This window comes from Gopherus evgoodei, chromosome 4 (assembly GCF_007399415.2).
Source record: "Gopherus evgoodei ecotype Sinaloan lineage chromosome 4, rGopEvg1_v1.p, whole genome shotgun sequence".
Taxonomy (NCBI): domain Eukaryota; kingdom Metazoa; phylum Chordata; order Testudines; family Testudinidae; genus Gopherus; species Gopherus evgoodei.
Genome location: NC_044325.1, coordinates 4199901 through 4216765, shown reverse-complemented (window position 1 = coordinate 4216765; position 16865 = coordinate 4199901). Strand labels below are relative to the sequence as shown.

The window sequence follows — 16865 nt, the reverse complement described above, 5'->3', positions numbered from 1 at the left end:
AGCTGACAGGTCGGAGTCTTTTACTCTCTCTGGAGAGGCAGTGAACTTAACACAGTCCCAGTGAGAGGGACTGGTCCCTGCAGAAGAACAATTTGGGGGTGAATTCAGGGTCCTGAGTTTGCCCTGCCAGGGGTAACTAGGCTGGGCAAAGCCAGGCTGAGGCTTCTGGGCTGCAGAAGTCAGAACTCTGGACTAAAGCTGTGCAGCCCAGGGTTACAAAGCAGACATTGACTGAATCCCTGACTGGCCTGGGTGAACCCCCAACCACACCTGCTTACTGAATTAACTCTGTATAAAGTGGAGATTCCTACACCTCACAGGCTTGGGGGAACCCCCAACCACACCTGCTTACTGAATTAACTCTGTATACAGTGGAGATTCTTACACCCCACAGAACATATCATATTCATAACTTATTACAGAGCAGCTCCAAATCTGTCAGTCCTAAAGCCTGTGTGATGCAGGCTAGGTGAGCGCAATTGTCCCGCCTGGCCTTAAAATCGATGAATTTTTGTCCCTCTTTCACTCTGCATTTTTCATTTTATTTTCTGCTTCCCCTTTCTAATCTCTTTCCTTTTCCATCTGCTCCCTCTTTGTCCTCCTTGATTCCTATTTCTGGCTCCTGACACTCTTTGCAACCTAATTCTCTGCACCTGCCTCCTCCCAGGCTTTGGTGGATTCACTGGTAGATTCACTGTTACTTAAGTTCTTAAATCAAAACTGGCAATCATACTGGTAGAGCAATAGCATATCTCTTAGAAGTTATGGGCTTGATACAGAAGTTACTGGGTGTGCTTCTATGGCCTGTGTTATCGAGGAGGTCACACTAGAGAATGGTTCCTTTTGGTCTTACAATCTATACCAGGATAAGCAGAGACAGCAAAGCAATAAATTGGAGAGGATATAACCACAGCTTTTCAAACCTCAACAAAAAGTTCAGTTTGTACCAAGGTTTAGGTCAGTTCTTATTTTATCTGAACTCTTACTCATCCTTATGCTTTGAGATCTATAGATGAGACAGTCTATATAAAAGTATTATTATTATTAATAAATATAGCTATACTGTATTTTCAACAGAAGTGCAGCCACCCGTAGCTTTACATGGAAGGTGAAATTTGAGCAGCCTTTGAGCTTAAAGTTGGTGAGAATACAAATAAGAAGGAGAATGCTTGCCATCTAGTGGAAGCATCACCTACTCTACTCTATTTCCATGAGCTCTTTTCAGTGCAAACAAAATTGGATTTTGCAGAGACCAAAATCCAGTGTTTTTCTTCTTTCTTCAAAGATATCATGTGTGGAATTGTTTTCTGCAGGGCCTTTGTTATCTGCAGGTGTCTGAGAAAATCTTTCCTTTTTATTAGGCAAAAAACAAACCAAAATGGGATATCATTTGAAAACTACAGTATCTGATTAAAAAAATTAACTTGTAAGAGACTTAACATGGCCCAGTGAGGCTTGAAAGGTAATACTTTGAAGTTGCTGTCTGATCCTTGTAACTAAATGATTTATGTCACTACACCTAAGACTGAGGAGTGTTTCTAACTAAATCCTATTTTGCACGCTACCTAATGTAGCTAAACCCTAAACAACAAAATATTTAAAAGATTTTTTTTAAATAGTTTGCATTTGCTAAAATTTATGGACAGGCCAATGAAAATGATGGACTTTTATTGCACATTTTTGCGATCTTAACTTGTAAAACTAATTAAAGGTAGCTGGTCCTTAATCTATATTTATCTTTTGATACTTATGGCAAATAATGTGCTGTATAAAAGATGATTTGTTAAGGTCTGAACATTGGCAGTAGTTCTTTAAAGCTTTTTAAAATATGCCTGTACATTTTAACATATTGGCAGCTTAATACTGTAGCTGGATATGACAATAATAAACATGATCATATTCTTAGTGTGTTTTCAAAAAATAAAATAAGATGGAATCATGGTCCACCTGGGGAGATTAATCCATAATGGAGATTACAAGAATTTGGGAATTTGGGTCTGATTCAAATTTTAAAAAGAGTAAACTGGATGACCTGGGTAATTATAGGCCTATCAGTCTGCCATTGATCCCAGGCAAGATAATGGAATGGCGACTATGGGACTCGATTAATAAAGAATTAAAAGAGGGTGATGTAATTAATGTCAATCAACATGGGTTTATGGAAAAGAGATCCCTTCAAACTAATGATGTTTTTATAAGATTAAAAACTGAATTGACACAGATAATACTGTTGATGAAATACACTGAAATTTTCTGTAAGGCAATTGACTTGGTACCACTGACATTTTGATTAAAAATCTAGAATGGTACAAAATTTACATGGAACACATTAAACTGATAGATCTCAAAATATAATTGTAAATGGGGAATCATCATTGAATTGGTATGTTTCTAATGGGATCCTGCAGGGATCGGTCAATGGTCCTACATTAATTAACATTTTTATCCATGACCTGGAAGAACACTTTAAATAATCACTGATAAAGTTTGCAGGTGACACAAAAATTGGATCTGATCACTTGAGAAGTTGTGTGCAAGCAAACAATATGCATTTTAATATTGCAAATGTAAACCTATACATCTAGGAACAAAGAATGCAGCCCATACTTACATGATGGGGCAACTCTATCCTGGGAAGCAGTGTCACTGAAAAAAGATTTGGGGGTCATGGTGGATAATCAGCTAACATTATCTCCCAGTGCAACGCCCTGGCCAAAAGGGCTAATGCAAACCTTGGAAGCATAAATAGAGGATTCTTCACGGGGAAGTAGAGATGTTATTTTACCTCTGTATTTGGATGCGACTGCTGCTGGAATACTGTGTCCAATTCTAGTGTCCACAGTTCAAAAAGGATGCTGAGAAATTGGGGCGGATTCAGAGAAGAGCTACAAGAACGATTAAAGGACTGGAAAACATACCTATCACCTTTAGTGATAAACTAAATAGATTGAACTCCTTGAGTCTAACAAAGAGAAGGTTAAGAGTGACTTGACTACAGTCTGTAATTAGCTATATGGGGAACAAATATTTAATAATGGGCTCTTCTATTTAGTAGAGAAAGTTGTAACATAATGGCTGGAAGCTGAAGCTAGACAAATTCAGACTGGAAAAAAGGCATAAATATCACCACTGGAACAAATTAACCACTGGAACAACTTACCAAAGGTCACAGTGGAGTCTCCATCACTAGCAATTTTTAAATCAGGATTGGAATTTTTTTTAAAAGATCTGCTCTAGGAATCATTTTGGGAATGTCTATGGTCTGTGCTAAACAAGAGGTCAGACTAGATGATCACAGTGGTCCCTTTTTGGCCTTGACATCTATGAATGTCAAATCTCACTGCAATCAAAGGGCATTTCTTTTGACTTTAGTGGGCTTTTGAACAGGCCAGAACCAAGTGCTTCAGAGGAATGAACAACTATGTATTAACATTCACCAAGAAGTGTCTTCCTAACCTCACTTTGGTTGCTGATATCCTGAGTTCATATCCTTTATAGATCTTTCACAGAAATGTAAGACTGGAAGGGACACTGAGAAGTCATCAAGTCTAGCTCCCAGCACTGAGGCAGAACCAAGTAAACCTAGACCATCCCTGACAGGTGTTTGCCCAACCTGTTCTTAAAAACCTCCACAACCTTCCTTGGTAAGCTATCCCAGAACCTAATTACCCTTATAGTTAGATAGCTTTTGTTAATATCAGATTAAGCCCATTACTTCTTGGACAATCTTCAGTGGACATGGAGAACAACTGATCACCATCTTCCTTATAACAGCCTTTGACATATTTGAAGACATTATCAGGTCGTCCCCTTAGTCTTCTTTTCTCAAAACTAAACATGCCCAGTATTTATAACCTTTCCTCATAGCTCAGGTTTTCTAAATCTTTTATCATTTTTGTTGCTCTTCTCTGGACTCTCTCCAAGTTACCCACATCTTTCTCAAACTGTGGAACCCAGAATTCCACAGTACTCCAACTGAAGTCTTACTAGTGCCGTGTAGAACAGGATTATTACCTATCATATCTTACACAGGACGTTCATACACCTCAGAATGATATTCCCTTTTTTTCACAACTGTATCACATTGTTGACTCATATTCAATTTGTGATCCACTATAATTGCCAGATCTTTTTCAGTAGACTCCCACATACTTCAATGGGTTCCAGCTCAAGCCCCGCATTTCATAATACCACTTACCTGTACGATGTCTGATTTTAGTCAGGGCTATTCAAGTTTTCTTTAAGATAAGACTGGGAGACAGCTTAGCACTCTGATTTAAAAATAGAGTAAAAACTAAAGATCCTTTACTTTTTTTACCCCCACCCATGCTATTACAAAGGGTAGAGGCACAGAAATTCTCCTCCCTTTTTTGCTACTCTCCCCAGTCCTTTAATTTTACTGCAGGTTACCAAATGGTGCTATTACAGAGAGCATGTTCTGTTTAACTGAATGTATAGACAGATTTTGGAGAAATGCCAGTTGTTAAGTGTGATTCAGTTAATAATTTTAGCAGCTGTGTTGTTATACATGTAAAACTGGTTTTCTACAATTTGAAGGTGTCATAGGTTAAAACCTAATTTCAGTGGCTGATCCTGCATTCCACATGTGTGGAATCATAGCAAACTGTACATCACTCCCATTAGAAGAGTGTACCATAGTCAGAGTGCAATGACATAAGGGAAACTTGTCGAAATTGGCAGAAGTTGTCAAAAGCTTTGCATCTCAATGATGGAAATGACAAAACAATAGTAAGATGAAGAACAGGACATCAAGGAGAGTTCTCACACAAAGTAAGCACGGTGATGAATAGGGACCTGGACACACAAATGACCATATGTACATATTATCTAAAGTAACAAGGCCTATAAAGTGATGTGATTTCTCTCTGAATAGAAGAAAAAGACGGTTACTCACCTTTGTAACTGTTGTTCTTCGAGATGTGTTGCTCACATCCATTCCAGTTAGGTGTGCGCGCCGCGCGTGCACGTTCGTCGGAAACTTTTTACCCTAGCAACTCCAGTGGGCCGGCAGGTCGCCCCCTGGAGTGGCGCCGCCATGGCGCCCAATATATATCCCTGCCGGCCCGCCCGCTCCTCAGTTCCTTCTTGCCGGCTACTCCGACAGTGGGGAAGGAGGGCGGGTGTGGAATGGATGTGAGCAACACATCTCGAAGAACAACAGTTACAAAGGTGAGTAACCGTCTTTTCTTCTTCGAGTGATTGCTCACATCCATTCCAGTTAGGTGACTCCCAAGCCATACCTAGGCGGTGGGGTCGGAGTGAGAAGTCGCGGCATGGAGCACTGCAGTTCCGAAGGCCGCATCCTCTCTCGACTGCTGTACCAGGGCGTAGTGGGAAGCAAAGGTGTGGACCGATGACCAGGTCGCTGCCCGACAGATTTCCTGGATGGGCACACGGGCCAGGAAAGCCAGCGACGACGCCTGCGCCCTGGTAGAATGCGCAGTCACACGGCCCGTAGGGACATGGGCCAAGTCATAACAGGTCCTGATACAGGACGTAACCCACGAGGATAACCTCTGGGAGGAGATAGGAAGCCCTTTCATACGGTCCGCTACCGCCACGAAAAGCTGGGGGGATTTGCGGAAGGGTTTGGTCCTCTCTATGTAGAACGCGAGAGCTCTACGGACATCCAGCGAGTGGAGCTGCTGCTCCCTGCCTGAGGAGTGAGGTTTTGGGAAAAAAACCGGGAGGAAAATCTCTTGGTTGACGTGGAAGGCTGAGACCACCTTGGGTAGAAAGGCAGGGTGTGGTCTAAGCTGCACCTTGTCTTTGTGGAAGACCGTGTATGGGGGGTCCACCACAAGGGCTCGGAGTTCCGACACCCGTCTAGCTGAGGTGATAGCTACTAGAAAGGCAGCCTTCCAAGAGAGGTAAAGCAGGGAGCAAGTAGCTAACGGCTCAAAGGGGGGCCCCATGAGCCGGGACAACACCAGGTTAAGATCCCAGGTTGGAGCAGGGGGACGGACGTTAGGGAATAACCGTTCCAGCCCCTTAAGGAATCTCGACACCGTCGGGTGAGAAAAAACGGAGCGACCGTCCGCACCCGGGTGAAAGGTGGAGATAGCTGCCAGATGGACTCGCAACGACGATAAGGCCAGACCATGTTCTTTGAGGGACCAAACATAATCTAAGATTTCGGATACCGAAACTTCCATAGGGCGGAGATTTCTCTCTACGCACCAACAGGAGAAGCGTTTCCATTTTGCCGAATATGTGGCTCTTGTGGATGGTTTCCTGCTGCTCAAGAGCACCTCTCTCACAGGCGTGGAGCAGCGCAGCTCGGAACCAGTTAGCCACGCAGGAGCCACGCCGCTAGGTGCAGCGACTGCAGGTCTGGGTGACAGAGGGACCCGTGGTCCTGGGTAATCAGGTCCGGATGAAGGGGCAGGGGAACTGGGTCGGCTACGGCCAAGTCTAGCAGCATGGTGTACCAGTGCTGTCTGGGCCATGCCGGGGCCACCATGATAACACGAGCCCTGTCTCTGCGCACCTTCAGGAGGACCTTGTGAACCAGAGGGAACGGAGGAAACGCATAGTACAGGTGGGTCGACCACTGGATGAGGAAGGCATCTGCTATCGACCCCGGCTCCCTGCCCTGAAAGGAGCAGAACGCTTGGCACTTCCTGTTCCCCTTGGACGCAAAGAGGTCCACCCGGGGATAACCCCACCTCCGGAAAATGGAGAGAGCGACGTCCGGTCGAAGGGACCACTCGTGTGACAGGAAGGATCTGCTCAATCGATCCGCCAGCGTGTTCCGTACTCCGGGAAGGAAGGAAGCCTTGAGGTGAATGGAGTGGGCTACGCAAAAGTCCCAGAGTCGTATCGCCTCGAGGCACAGGGAGGAGGACCTGGTGCCGCCCTGCTTGTTGATATAATACATGGTCGTCGTGTTGTCCGTGAACACGGCTACACAACGACCCTGAAGCTGATGACAAAACGTTTGGCAAGCAAGGCGGACCGCTCTCAACTCCCTCATGTTGATATGTAGCCCCACCTCCTCCTGGGACCATAGGCCCTGCGTCCGCAGGGTCCCTAGGTGGGCCCCCCAGCCTAGATCTGAGGCATCCGTTGTCAGGGATACCGAGGGCTGAGACGGGTGAAAGGGAAGACCCGCACACAATACGGACTGGTCCCCCCACCAGCCGAGGGAATCTAAGACCTTCTGGGGGACTGTGATTAACATGTCTAGCGGTTGCCTTGGTCTGTAATGACTGATAAGCCACAGCTGGAGAGGCCTCATGCGGAGCCGAGCGTAGTCGGTCACAAAGGTGCACGCCGCCATGTGGCCTAACAGGGTTAGACATGTCCTCACTGACGTCAACGGGGCTGACCGCAAGCGTTGAACGATCGCCGCCATGGTCTGGAACCGCTGCCGAGGCAGCGAGGCCCTGCCCACAGTGGCGTCCAGGACGGCCCCGATAAATTCCACCTTCTGAGTGGGCCTCAGGGTGGACTTGTCTGTGTTTATCAAGAGGCCCAGACTCGCAAACATGCCGGTGATCACGCGGACATGGCTGTACACCTGCTGTTCCGACGTGCCCCGAATCAACCAATCGTCCAGATAAGGGAACACGTGGACACGGTTGCGCCGAAGATGCGCCACGACAACTGCCATGCATTTTGTAAACACCCTCGGGGCCGTGGACAGGCCAAACGGGAGGACCGCAAATTGATAATGACGAGCCCCCACAACGAAGCGGAGGAAGCGTCTGTGGCGTGGCCAAATGGCAACGTGGAAATACGCGTCCTGCATGTCGAGGGCGGCGTACCAGTCTCCCGGATCCAGGGATGGAATAATGGTCCCCAGGGATACCATGCGGAACTTCAACTTCACGAGGTATTTGTTGAGTTCTCGCAGGTCGAGGATAGGCCTGAGGCCCCCCTTGGCCTTGGGGATCAGAAAATAGCAGGAATAAAACCCCTTGCCTTTCTCGTTTTCGGGAACCGCCTCTATAGCTCCTTTGCTGAGGAGCGTCTGCACCTCCTGCCGAAGGAATTGCTCGTGAGAGGGGTCCCTGAAGAGGGACGAGGAAGGAGGGCGGGAAGGAGGGAACGAAACAAACTGCAGGCGGTACCCCGTCTGCACCACGCTCAAGACCCAGCGGTCCGATGTTATTTGGGACCACGCCGGGAGGAAAAACGAAAGGCGGTTGGAAAACGGAGGGGAAGGATCCGTAGGGGAAACTGTTACTGCGCCCTCGAGCGCACCTTCAAAATGAAGGCTTAGGACCAGGCGGGGGTTTTGAGGAGCCTTGGTTCTGCCCCCCTTGGTTCCCCGACTGCCTGCGCCTCCCGTTCCTGCCGCGGCGCCTGTAAGGGTCCTGCCGCTGACGGAACTGGGAAAACGGCCGACGGTGCTGCTGTTGTTGCGGCCTAAAGGGTCTACGCTGTGTCACGGGGGTGTGCATCCCGAGGGACCGCGCAATGACCCGGTTGTCCTTTAAACTCTTAAGTCTGGGGTCTGTCTTATCGGAAAACAGGCCCTGGCCTTCGAAAGGAAGGTCCTGTATCGTGTGCTGGAGCTCTGGCGGAAGGCCGGAAACCTGCAGCCAGGAGATGCGACGCATCGTAACTCCTGACGCGAGGGTACGGGCAGCCGAGTCCGCAGCGTCCAAGGAGGCTTGCAAGGCCGTGCGCGCGACCTTCTTGCCTTCGTCCAAGATGGCCGTGAACTCTTGGCGAGCATCCTGTGGCAGCAGCTCCTTAAATTTGTCCACTGCCACCCAGGAGTTAAAGGCGTATCTGCTCAGCAGGGCCTGTTGGTTAGAGACCCTGAGCTGCAGCGCCCCAGCCGAATACACCTTACGGCCAAGGAGGTCCATCCGCCTGGCTTCTCTGGATTTGGGGGCCGGAGCCTCCTGGCCGTGACGCTCCCTATCGTTCACCGATTGCACTACCAGTGAACCGGGAGTCGGTTGAACATGTAAATATTCGTACCCCTTAGAAGGGGCCATGTACTTCCTCTCGACTCCTTTCACTGTCGGAAGGATGGAGGCCGGGGACTGCCAGATAGTATTGGCATTGGCCTGAATGGTCCGTATAAACGGCAGGGCGACCCTGGTGGGAGCATCGGAAGAGAGGATGGTGACAATTGGGTCCTCTATCTCCGAGACCTCCTCTGCCTGCAGACTCAGGTTTTGAGCCAATCGCCTGAGGAGGTCCTGGTGCGCCCTGAGATCCAGCGGGGGGGGACTGTTGGAGGAGGTACCCGCCACCGCCTCATCCGGGGAGGAGGATGATGAGACCCCAGGCACAATAGTGTCCAACTGAGGGTCTTCCTCAGCCCTCGCCTCTGTCTCCGGAGCCCCAGCGGAGTCCTGCTGTTTGGACCCTTCGTCCCCTTCCGGGGAGGGAGGGGGGCGAGACAAGGAGGCTTCAGGGGCCCTACGCTCCGCAGTCGCCGGCCTAGCAGGGAGCTGCTGGGGGCCCTGGGCCTGATGGTACGCCCAGGGTGTCCAGAATCCCCACTGTGGGGGGCCTTGGTCCTGCAGCGGCGGATCAGCAAACAGCGCCGCCTGCCGGTCGGTGCCCAGCGCATAGCCGCTGTCCGTCTGGGAGGACACGGACGGCTGCCTGGAGGGCCACGGCGGGGCCGACCCTGGATGGTACGGGTCTGCGCGGGCCGGCACAGAGGATCGTCTCGGTGCCGGGGACCGGTGCCGGGAGTCATAACGGTGCCGGGATCGGGACCGGGATCTGTCACGGTGCCGGGCGCTGCTTCGGGACCGGGATCTGTCACGGTGCCGGGCGCCGCTTCGGGACCGGGATCTGTCACGGTGCCGGGCGCCGCTTCGGGACCGGGATCTGTCACGGTGCCGGGCGCCGCTTCGGTGCCGGGACCTACTACCAGCTCGGTGCCGGGAGATCGACCGGGACCGGGACCTGCCACCAGCTCGGTGCCGGGAGGTCGAGCGAGATCGGGACCGGGACCTGCCACCAGCTCGGTGCCGGGAGGTCGACCGGTGCGGCGAGTAGCGTCGGGACCTGCTCCTGGAGTCGCGGTGCCGGTGTCGACTGGAGCCTGACCGCGACCGTCTCGATGCCGACCGGTGCCGCGAGTGCGACCGGTACCGCTGAGGGGAGCGGTGCCGGGACTGCGAGCGGCGTCGGGATCTGGAGCGCCCAAGACGTCGGGGCCTGGATGGCGAATGACTGTCCGTGGGCGGTGCCGACATCATGGGCTTGCCTCTGGACGTGACCCGCACCGGAGGAACCGGGGGTGGCAGCCGAGTAGGCTCCGTCAGGGCAATAAGGTCCCGAGCCGAGGCGAAGGTCTCCGGTGTGGATGGGACCATTATCTCAACCCCAGATCTCATGGGGGAGCTCGGCGGCACCGGACTCAACAGACCCGCCGGGCCCGGAGTCAACGGTGCTGACGGTGCCGGCGGCGCCACGGCCGATGTCGAGGCCGGGCGTTCAAGCCGGGTCTGCCTGGCCGGAGTATTAGACTTCGACGGCCTAGGCTCTGATTCCGGTGCCGGAGAAGGTCGGTGCCGAGGAGTCTTCTCGGTGCCGGAGCGATCCGGTGCCGGTGCCGAAACCACGGTCTGCGAAGTCGACGGGTCAAGTGCCGCCTCCATTAGGAGAGTTCGGAGCCTCTGATCCCTCTCCTTTTTTGTCCTCGGCTTAAAAGCCTTACAGATGCGGCACTTGTCAGATCTGTGCGATTCCCCGAGGCACTTCAGGCACGCTTCGTGGGGATCGCTGGTAGGCATGGGCTTCTTGCAGGCCGCACACTGCTTGAAGCCTGGCGAAACAGGCATGAGCCTGGCGCCCGGTGCCGGGAAGGGCTAAGCCCCCGGCAAGAAACTACTTAACAGCTATTTACTAAACTATCTACTTAACAATACTAATTAACAACTATCTATAGAACTAGAGATAAGCGATAAACAAGCGATAGAAACTAGGAGAGCTAGGGACGTGGAGGACAGCTATGCCGCGCTCCACAGTTCCAACGACCGACACGGCGGTAAGAAGGAACTGAGGAGCGGGCGGGCCGGCAGGGATATATATTGGGCGCCATGGCGGCGCCACTCCAGGGGGCGACCTGCCGGCCCACTGGAGTTGCTAGGGTAAAAAGTTTCCGATGAACGTGCACGCGCGGCGCGCACACCTAACTGGAATGGATGTGAGCAATCACTCGAAGAAGAACTCTAGTATATGGGTCTGAAGACAGACAAAGCTACAGGGAAAGTTAAAAGCAGTGAGCTGGTAAAAAAGAGGCAGGCATAAGGGGAAGGGGATAATTTTCAGAGCTGGCATGAATAAGAAACCAGTGGCTTACACATCTAAAGTAGGCAGACAAAGGGATATGGTAGAAAAGATTTTGTGATCAGATAGGTTGTATTGCTATAAGAGGACACTGATTATTATTATTAGGCACCTTTCTGGTAGACAGTGAGGCCACATAGATGGTGCTTTATTGGACTCGTACAACTACAGGGCTTTCAAGAAGTTAAGTAACAAAGCAGATAAAGCAGAGAAATAAGAACGATTTTGACCAAATGTTCAGGATATAGCAAATAAAAATAGGGGAAAGGAATGCATCAGTATGGAAAATTGCCACAGGGTCAGCATGAAAATGCAAGAAATTATTTATATAAAAAAATAAAAAGACAATATATACAGGCAGGGAATTACAGACCACTCAGCTTAACTTCAGTACCCAGAAAGATAATGGAGCAATAATCAATTAATCATTTAGAAGCTAATAAGGTGATAACTAACAGTCAACATGTATTTGTCAAGAACAAATTGTGTCAAACCAACCCAATAGTTTTCTTACCCAGGGTAACAAGACCTGTGGATAGGGGGAAAGGAGTAGATGTGGTATAGCTTGATTTTAGTAAGGCTTTTGACAGTGTTTCACATGATCTTCTCATAAACAAACTAGTGAAATACAACCTAGATGGAGCTACTGTAAGGTGGGTGCCATAGGCGCTGGAACAATTTGTATAGTGTGGGTGCTGAAAGCTATTGAACAAAACTAATTCCTGTATATGATGGAAACCACTTCAAACCAGGAGATCCTGCTGTACCTCTAGTTCGAGCACCTAACGTGGGTGCATAATTGGAGTAATTATCAGTGGTTCAAAGTCAGGCTGGAATGGCATATCGGGTGGGATCCCACAGGGATTGGTCTTGGGTCTAGTTCTGTTCAATATCTTCATAAGTGATTTAAATGCCATACACTTATGAAGCTTGTAGATGATACCAAGCTGGGAGGAGTTTCAAGTGCTTTGGAGAATAGGATTAAAATTTAAAATGATCTGGACAAACTGGAGCCATGGTTTGAGGTAAATAGGATGAAATTCAATAAGGACAAATGGAAAGTACTCCACTTGGGAACGAACAATCAGTTGCACACATACAAAATGGGAAATGACTGCCTAAGAAGGTGTACTGCGGAAAGGGATCTGGGGGTCATAGTGGATCACAAGCTAAATATGAATCAACAGTGTAACACAGTTGCAAAAAAGGCAAATGTCATTCTGGTATGTATCAGCAGGAGCGTTGTAAGCGAGACACGAGAATTAATTCTTCCACTCTACTCCACATCTGATAAGGCATCAGCTGGAGTACTGTGTCCAGTTCTGGGCATCATATTTCAGGAAAGATGTGGGCAAACTGGAGAAAGTCCAGAGCAAAGCAAGAAAAATGATTAAAGGTCTAGAAAACATGACTTATGAGGAAAGATTGAAAAAATTGGGTTTGTTTAGTCTGGAGAAGAGAAGATCGAGAGGGGACATGATAACAGTTTTCAAGTACATAAAAGCTTGTGACAAGGAGGAGAGTGAAAAATTGTTCTCTTTAACCTCTGAGGATACAAGAAGCAGCAATGTGCTTAAGTTGCAGCAAGGGTGGTTTAGGTTGCACATTAGGAAAAACTTCCTGACTGTCAGGTGTTTGTCCAATTTGTTCCGGTGCTTAATAACCCTATCAGGAATGGTCTAGTTATTTCTTAGTCCTGCCTTGAGTGCAGGGAACTGGACTATATGACCTACTGAGGCCTCTTACACTTCTATAATATAGGAATTACCAAACAGGTACAGCACTGGTAGATATTAAAGAGAAAAGGATCACACTGTGATTATAGTGATGCATTTACCATATCACGTGATCAAAATGAGCATCACTTTTGTTGAAGAAAAGTACAGAATAAGAATATTTTTTCCCATTAAGTCCTACACTGGCTCTGGGCACCACATAACATTAGAACACTCTAAAATAATAATTTTAAAAAAAGAGTCTTCTTCAATACATACAAAAAATAATCAAGATGTTCAAAACTAGGAACGTGTAATAAGAGGAAAAGAGAAGGGACAAAAATGATCACACCCATGAATGGCTACTGCCTGGAGAAAAGGTTGAGTTTCTTAAGTATGGTAGATGTGGAATGAAGTGTTGCCAACTCTCATGATTTTATTGCAAGTCTTGTGATATTTCGTGTTTAGAATGATAGAAATGCAGAACTGCAAAGGACCTTGATAGGTCATCTAGTCCAGTCCCATATATCACAGCAGGACAAAATATTATCTAGACCGTCCCTGACAGGTGTTTATCTAACCTGTTCTTCAAATCCTCCAGTGACAGAGATTCCACAACCTGCCTAGATAATTTGTTCCAGTGTTTGACTATACTGACAGTTAAGAAGTTTTTCCTAATGTCTAATTTTAATCTCCCTTGCTGCAATTTAAGTCCTCTGCTTCTCATCCTGTCCTCAGTGATTAAGGAGAACAATTATAGACTCATAGACTCTAGGACTGGAAGGGACCTTGAGAGGTCATCGAGTCCAGTCCCCTGCCCTCATGGCAGGACCATCCTCCTCTTTATAACAACCTTTTATTTACTTGAAGGTTGTTATTATATTTCCCCTTAGTCATCTCTTCTCCAGACTGAACAAATCCAATTTTTCAATCTTTCCTCATAGGTAATGTTTTCTAGCCCTTTAATTATTTTAATTGTGCTCCTCTGGACTTGTCTTAAAGCCCATGCTCCTGGAGTCACGTGATTCTATAACTAGTGCTGATTTTTCTTTTAAAGGTACATTTCTAGCTCTGGTGGTTATAGAGAAAAGCCAAAAAATGTTAACACTAAAACTGAAAAGACACAAAATATATATATATTTTTAAATCTCAATTTTTAAACAAATCGTGATTTTTTTGGGCCTGACTCGTGATGTTTGAAAGTTTGGGTTTGGCAATACTGTCATATCAAGAGTGAACTCATTCTTCACCCCAGGAAAGCACTGATCACTTGGCTACTTAAAATGCAGTGGAAAGATCCATAAAAGGTAGGTGTGTGCAAGCACAGATACCCCTAGGAGCTTGTAAAACTATTTGTGCAACAGAAGCTGCAACTGCAAACACACTCAAAAGCATTTACACAAACATTTTATCCTTATCCACACTCTGTGTTGCCAACACCAGTTCAGCTGCAGCAGTATTAGCGATGGTGGGACCTGCAGCAAAGGTAGTGCTCTAGCACCTGCTTTCAGCACATTGTCAGTAAGACTTGCTCTGAAAATGTTCACTCGACAGATGAATGAAGATGGTTGCCTGAGTCAGAGAGCTGTCTGCACTAGGGCTCCTACAAGTGCAGCTGAACCAGTGTTAACAATGGCAGGAATTTTATTATTAAAAGATTGCAGTCTAGACAAGGCTTTAGGGGAAAGAGATGCATGTAGCCAAAAAGGCGGAGGGAGAGATCAGGATGGGCTATATACTACATCTTCTTTATGTTCCTGACTAGTCTCTTTTCTCTTTCCCAAATAGAACCCCCTCCCCAATAAATTGTAGAATGCACGCAGTAGATTAGCTATGGAGAAATCATTGCAAGAAGCAACATCAGGGATTGCCACTTCCCAAACACTGCTCTGGCCTCCAGTTGAAGGAGCAAGTAGCAGATTAGGGGAGAGTCTCTATTACACTTTCCCAAGCCTTACTTAAAAGGCACAGAACATGGCACTTCTTGCGCCCAGAGGGTACAATTATCTCTGCACCTGTTTGTTCAGAATCACAGAAGAGAAAGTACATTGATTACAGGAAATTACAAGCTAGTAACACAGCCTCTTAACTGCAAGCCTCAGCATGATTAATCTGCCCTTTTCAAATGCTGAAGAGCCCATCAGCTGCACCATCAGCAAGGAATAGCTTTAATGTATTACTCATTTTATATAAAAGTGTAGTGGAGAAGGGCTGGCCACCAGGGAGTTCAAATGCATGTATGCCCTGAGTCACCACCTTTGTTTCACCTTTAAAGTCATGTTCCAATACTGGCTTTCCATTTTTGACTGGCACAGCACATTGAGCAGAGAGTTTCACTTAACTGTACAGGTCTTTTTATCACTGTTACTAGTTATTTCTATTCTGGTAGAGACCTGGAGTCATAAAGATGTTGTGCTGGCACAGCATAAACACACAGCTAGTCTACACTACACGAAGGCTTTGCCAGTATAGCTATGATGGCAAAGCCTTCTAGTAGAGACAGATGTTATAGGAGCAAAATGAGTTATTTTGTTGCTATAGTTAAATCACCTCCCCAAATGACAAATTATGCCAGCAAAAAGTATAATCTGTTTCTGCACAGTGGGGGGGGTGGTGTTGCCAGCATACCTACATCGGTTAAGGACTATTTAGAAAAGCTGGACATGCACAAGTCCCTGGGGCACGATGCAATGCATCCAAGGGTGCTGAGGGAGTTGGCTGATGTGATTGCAGAGACAGTGGCCATTATCTTTGAAAACTCATGGCAGCGGAGGAGGTCCTGGACGACTGGAAAAAGGCAAATATAGTGCCCATCTTTAAAAAAGGGAAGAAGGAGAATCTGGGTAATTACAGACCGGTCAGCCTCATCTCAGTTCCTGGAAAAATCATGGAGCAGATCGTCAAGGAATCCATTTTGAAGCACGTGGAGGAGAAGAAGGTGATCAGGAACAGTAAACATGGATTCTCCAAGAGCAAGTCATTCCTGACCAACCTGATTGCCTTCTATGATGAGATAACTGGCTCTGTGGATATGGGGAAAGCGGTGGATGTGATATATCTTGACGTTAGCAAAGCTTTTGATATGGTCTCCCACAGTATTCTTGCCAGCAAGTTAAAGAAATATGGATTGGATGAATGGACAATAAGGTGGATAGAAAGCTGCCTAGATCACCAGGCTCAATGGATAGTGACCAACAGCTCGATGTCTAGTTGACAGCCGGTATCAAGCAGAGTGCCCCAGGGGTTGCTCCTGGCACTGTTTTTGTTGAACATCTTCATTAATGTTCTGGATGATGAGATGGATCACATCCTCAGCAAGTTTGTGGATGACACTAAGATGAGGGGAGAGGTAGATACACTGGAGGGTAGGGATAGGGTTCAGGGTGACCTAGACAAATTGGGCCAGAAGAAATCTGATGAGGTTCAACAAGGACAAGTGCAGAGTCCTGCACTTAGGATGGAAGAATCCCAAACACTGCTGGGGACCAACTGGCTAAGCAGCATTTCGGCAGAAAAGGATCTGGGGATTACAGTGGATGAGAAGCTGGATATGAGTCAGCAGTGTGTCCTTGTTGACAAGAAGGCTAATGGCATATTGGGCTGCAATAGTAGGAGCACTGCCAGCAGATAGAGGGGAGTAATTATTCCCATTTGGCACTGGAGAGGCCCCATCTGAAGTATTGAAGTATTGCATCCAGTTTTGGGCCCCTCACTACAGAAATTGTTTTTATGATCTCTGTACTCACAACTTGGAAACAGAAGATTAGAAAGCAGGAAATAGAAATCACTTCTCAAAGCTGAGAGAGATTCAGGCAGACAGAAGATAAAGAACTCAGACACAAACTTCCCTCCACCCAG

The 16865-nt window shown here is 47.5% G+C and overlaps 1 long non-coding RNA gene across 1 annotated transcript; it reads left to right on the top strand.

Annotated features, from left to right (window-relative positions):
• Nucleotides 1-4647: 4647 nt before the first annotated feature.
• Nucleotides 4648-12621, top strand: LOC115651722. Its single transcript, XR_004000418.1, has 3 exons — nt 4648-4658; nt 6284-6285; nt 12462-12621. It is a non-coding gene; the product is annotated as an uncharacterized LOC115651722 (long non-coding RNA).
• Nucleotides 12622-16865: the final 4244 nt, after the last annotated feature.